The sequence below is a fragment of the Cebus imitator genome, unplaced genomic scaffold, assembly GCF_001604975.1.
Source record: "Cebus imitator isolate Cc_AM_T3 unplaced genomic scaffold, Cebus_imitator-1.0 Scaffold638, whole genome shotgun sequence".
NCBI lineage: Eukaryota > Metazoa > Chordata > Mammalia > Primates > Cebidae > Cebus > Cebus imitator.
This window is the reverse complement of record NW_016107953.1, coordinates 434,395-439,651: the sequence shown is the minus strand read 5'-3', so window position 1 is coordinate 439,651 and position 5,257 is coordinate 434,395. Positions and strand designations below refer to the sequence as shown.

The following is a 5,257-nucleotide window of genomic DNA, read 5'->3' as shown; positions in this document are numbered from 1 at the left end:
ATTCTTTTTTCTTTTTTTGAGACAAGGTGTTACTGTGTCGCCCAGGCTGGAGTACAGTGGTGCATTCACAACTTACTGCAGTCTCGTCCTCGGTTCAGTTGCTCCTCCCACCTCAGCATCCTCAAGTAGCTGGGATTACAGGTGCACACCACTATGCCTGGCTAATTTTTTGATTATTTTGTAGATATGGGGCAAACGAGTGGAGGCAAGTTGCCCAGGCTAGCCTCGACTCCTGGGCTCAAGGGATCCTCCCACCTAGGTCTCCCAAAATGCTGGAATTATAGGTGTGAGCCACCACATCTGGTTTCTGGACAAGGTCTTCACCATATAGTCATGTGGCCACTGTTCTCCAAGAACTTGGAGGTGAGACTACAGGTCCCATTGACCACCAGGGAATGGCAGCTGGCAGGGCAGTTCTCATAGCCAGTCCTTGGCTTGAGGTAGCAGGAATCTACCCGGGCTGCCTGGGGCAGAAAGAGGATTGGGAGGGGGCCACAGGACTCCTGTGACCTGGATGGAGGAAGCCAGGGCCAGCTCCGTGGCTCTGCAGTCAGGAATCCAGGGCCTCGGCCTCTCTACCTCCCCAGGGCACTTCGTCTCTTACCTGCATCCTCTGTGGTTTCCTCTTCCTCCTCTCTTTGTCTCTCTTATACTGCAGCCACTCGGGAGCACCACTCCATTTCTGTCTCCTGTGTCCTCAATTGAGACCACCCACAAAGGCAGCTTCAAAGCCAAATCCCCAGGAAGGGGATCGGCCCAGGCTAGCTGGTCGGGTGTTCCAGGCACAGTCAGCTCTGTTGAAGGGAGGACTCAGTGAGGCCACAGAGCTCAGACGAGGCCATGAAGACTCCTGGTTGCAGGGGATGGCAGTTTTCCGAGATGGGGCGTATGGGCCGGGCGTGGAGGTTCACACCTATGATCCCTGCACTTTGGGAGGCCGAGGCAGACAGGTCACTTGAGGTCAGGAGTTCAGGACCAGCCTAGCCAACATGGTGAAACCCCATCTCTACAAAAATACAAAAAAAGTAGCTGGGCATGGTGGCAGGTGCCTATATTCCCAGCTACCTAGGAGGCTGAGGCAGGAGAATTGCTCAAACCCGGGAGGCTGAGGTTGTGGTGAACCAAGATCAGGCCGCTGTACTCCAGCTTGGGTGACAGAACACGACTGTCTTAACAAAAAAAAAAAAGAGAGAGAGAGAGGGGTATGACTTTGACAGACCCCCCAGCCCCAAGTCTGCCTGTGACAACAGCTCATTAGAGAAGGAAAGCCTGGCTCAGCAAGGTGGCTTCCCCCAGGGCAAGTCAGTCCCCAACTGCCCTGTGTCTTATAGGAGTTGGAGTATGTGGCTTCAGCCTGCAGGGACACCAGCCTTTTGGGCTGGGAATATGGTTTTAGAAAGAAAGTGGTTATCTCATTTTCTAAAGAAGATAAGCTTTTTGGGGGAAGGCTTATTTCTAGGACAAAAATGTTTGTATTAGGTTTATAAAAATCAACAGAGAGGAAGGAGTTTAAGGAAATTCTTTCTGGGTTTCATTTTGCTAATTATCCACGTATTTCAGAGCACATTGAAGTGCTTTCAAGGGTGTCTTGTTGGGGTCCTTGGCTCAGAAACTCTGGTGGAGGGAAGATGAAAGGCCTGGATGTCAGGCCTCGTCAAGGAATAAAATGTTGTGAAGAGCGAGTGGGTGCATGGCAGGCTCGGCCGTGCGTGGCCTCGTCTGCAGACGGCGCCTGCCAGGCAGCGCCTCTCATTAAATGTCCTGTTTAAATTGTCTGCTGATTTGGAGTCCTTACAGCTCTTTTTGTAAGCAGTCATGATACCTTCAAATACTTTTCTCTGGCGAGTCTTGGCTTTTTGCCCTCCTAAGCAGAATTCTCTTACGTTGCCACTGTTAACCAAGACATCTCCATCTTAGCCATTTCCAAATGGTTTCCAAAATCCTTCCTACCTGCCTTTTTGCCATGCACTTTTCTGCAATGCTATGGGAGAGTGGAAGATGAGTTTCTTCTCCTTACCCCAGAAGCTTCCAGCCAGGGAGGAGACTGATGGTCCCATAAAACTCAGCACAAGCCCAGGTGTGGGAGCCAGGAAACCTTCGTTAAAGCAAGTGATCAGTGGCTTGTTTGACTCAATTAATTTCCTCATTTATTTACGTTAGTCCTGAGCACCTACTAAGTTCTAGGCACTGGCTCTGGGTTGGGAAGAGGGTATAGGCTGCAAGATTTAGGGGCCCCCTGGAGGCCCACATAACCCACAGTTACATTAAGCAGAGGCTTCCCAAAGGGCACATTGTGACGTTCCAAGGCATGGAAGGGCCTGGAATTGGGCAGTATCACAAAGTCCATGGGGACACAGTGGCCAGGGAGTTTTGTTTGTTTGTAACTGTTTGTTATGAAATCTCATAAAAATATCCAGAAGCTGTGATGATAGTCTGAGAACCCCCGTGGATCCACCCCTGCTTCGACGGACGTCAGCGCATGGTGGTCTAGGCTTGTGTTGCTCCCTCACCCATTTCCCCGTCCCTGGGTTATTTGAAAGCAAATCCAGACAGCATTTGACCTTCCCCAGAGATGTTTTATTCAGTCTCATATCTACTGAGACTGAATATTCAGTGTGGACAATGGCCAGACCTCGTATAAACTTAGGACTCCACCCATAGTCTGCAGCAGCCCGCCCAGGAGTCCAGCCTGTCACCTACGAGAGGCAGCCCGGGAAGCCACCTGCTGTGTCAGGCTTATAGGAAGTCAGGCTGCTGTCTCTTCCGATAGTGCAGGAAGCTGAACTAGGTAACCCCTGTAGCAATCTATCCCAAATGGCCAGGGCCTGATTAATAACTGGCAGTGTCTCTAGTTTTTGTCCCTGCTTCCAACCTAGGACCAACCAGAGAAAGCCAAATGTGCTCCCCTGCCCAGTTCTGAGGTGGGAGGATTGCCATCTTTCTTTTTCTCTCTTTCTCTACAAAAAAGCAAAAAAATTTTTTAGCTGGGCATGGTGGTGGGTGCCTGTAGTCCCAGCTACCCAGGACGTTGAGCTGGGAGATCGAGGCTGTAGTGAGCCATGATAGAGCCACTGCCCTCCAGCCTGGATGACAGAGTGAGACCCTGTCTCAAAGGAAGAAAAGAACTTGAGCCTTCATCTACCTCTGTCTGCACACAGGAAACACAGTCCCCTCCAATTGGTTCTGAGGATTTCTGGGAAATAGCCCACAGATGCTGCTTCCGAGTCCTGCTGGCTGTCTCCCTCACTTCTGGCCACTCCATCTCCAGCTGGCCTTGCTGCTCCCATTTCTGGAGGCTGAGCTGAGACAAAGTGGGAACGCCCTCAGTCTCTGCCTCCCTTTCCTGAGTCAACTGCTCCAAGCGGTGGCATGGAACAGGCCTTTTCTGAAGGCTTGGGGTAGCAGAGGTGACTGCAGCCCGGGAACTCTGAGCACCAGGCACCGTCGCTCCTTTGAACATTCCCTGAGCTCTGTCCAGTCCAGGGTTTCTCTTGCTGCCACCTCCTTCCATGTGCTTATCTGGTGCTACCCTGTGAGGTCCGCTGTCTTCCTTTGAAGCATCATCTCCTCTCCCTGCCCTCTTGTCTCCCCGTCCCAGGCTCCAGGAGGCAGTTCCTGCTGTCTCCTAACCTGCTCTGTCAGCTCCAAGCAGCAGTGGTAACTTTGGAATGGGAGTTTTCTCTAAAGGATACTTCGTCAGTTCTGAGGGAGCTCAAGGCCAACCACTGGGTTTTCCTCCTCTACCAGGAGGAGCCCGTTTTTGGAGAAGGGAGGCCTGGGGGACAGATCAGGGCATCCCAGCTGTTCCACTCACTGCTCTACTTCCCCAGTTCACATCGTAGCTCAAAACGCCCACAGCTTCTGAGCAGGCATCGCTCACTAAGGTGACACAGGGACATTAGGGTCCCTGAGAGTGGGACCTGGAGATGGGATAGGAAGAGGTAGGCTCATGTCATCCCAGTGTGAGGAAGCCCACTGGGGAGAAGTCAAGTGATGCCCCAGGGGCAGAGCCAGGGTTGGCACCTGCCCACTTGGCTGCCTCGGAGCAGCAAAACAGAGTATCCTTCAAGGGAGGGGCAGCACCTTGCAGGGTTAGCGGACCAGCAAGTCTGTCCCCAGGCCTGGGAAGGCACCCAGGCCAGCACTGCGTACTGGAAGGGGAAGACAGAAAAATCCAAATTGCAGCAAACGCAGCCTATCCTGCCCTTAAGTGCATGGAAGCAGCACAGGAGCAGCTGGGTGCTGTGGTGCCACCGGGCAGGGAGACCTGGGGCCAGGGGCCTGAACCAGGGCTGAGCCTTCTCTGTGGCCAGGAGCGGCCTAGCTGCACTCTGTCAGCTTCTCCCTAATTCTCCCCAAACACCAGGCTTTGGGGGCTGGGGCAGGAGAGCATCACAGTGCTCTGCAAGGAGGGAAGCTGATTCCTGCTAAGACAGTTTGGCAGGGCTTCAACAAGCGGCCGCCAAAAGCCCTGCTGCTGACGTGACACATCAAAGCTGGCGTGGAGACAGCACTGTGGTGTGGAGACAGCACTGTGGCAGGGAGCGGCGGGGGGCGCTCAGGAGTAGCTTCGCTCAAAGCTGCCGGCCTGTCCCCTGCCGCGCAGGTTGCAGGGGGCGCTGTGCCCCACCGGGGCTGGCCGCCTTTCAGCTGGTGCTCTTTGACTGGCTGGCACCCCCTGCGTCCTGGCTGGCATCCTCCCCTGCATCCTGTACCTGTTTGAACACTGCCTCCTGAATGGGCGTTGGTAGAGAGGGCAGAGGAATCTTGGGAAAACGCCCTAGGATGGAAACTGGTTGTGCCTGGGTTCTGGAGAGGACTTGAGGGGCTGGGAAAGGATGAAAGGGGTTGGGAGGGGAGAGGAAGAGATGGTGGGGCGATGCAGAGGGGAGGGACAGGGCTGCTTCCTGCCCACGCCCTCCCTCACCAGCCTGGGGAAGCCCCCCTAGAGACCTGGGGGAAACGGGCACTGGCGGAAAGACACCCTTGCTCTCTAGCAGCGTCCCCCAGACCTCGGGGGCCCTGTGTGGGTGGGTGTATGCCAGTGGTTATCCAGTGTGATGCCCTGACCAGCAGCATCTGCATCACTTGAAAACTTGCTAGAAATGCACATTCTCAGCTCTATCCCAGAGCTACTGAATCAGAGCTCCTGGGGTGGGGCCCAGCAATTTGTGTTTTAGAAGCTCTGCCAGCGTTCTGTTCCACAGTCAAGTTGAGAATCACTGGCTTAGGGAAGAAAGGAGGGGGTGGGAGTGAT

General features: G+C 54.0%; 1 protein-coding gene across 1 annotated transcript in view; it reads left to right on the top strand.

Annotated features, from left to right (window-relative positions):
- AK8 (adenylate kinase 8) overlaps positions 1–5,257 on the top strand; it is a 154,641-nt gene that overhangs the window by 15,709 nt on the left and 133,675 nt on the right. The window lies entirely within an intron of this gene.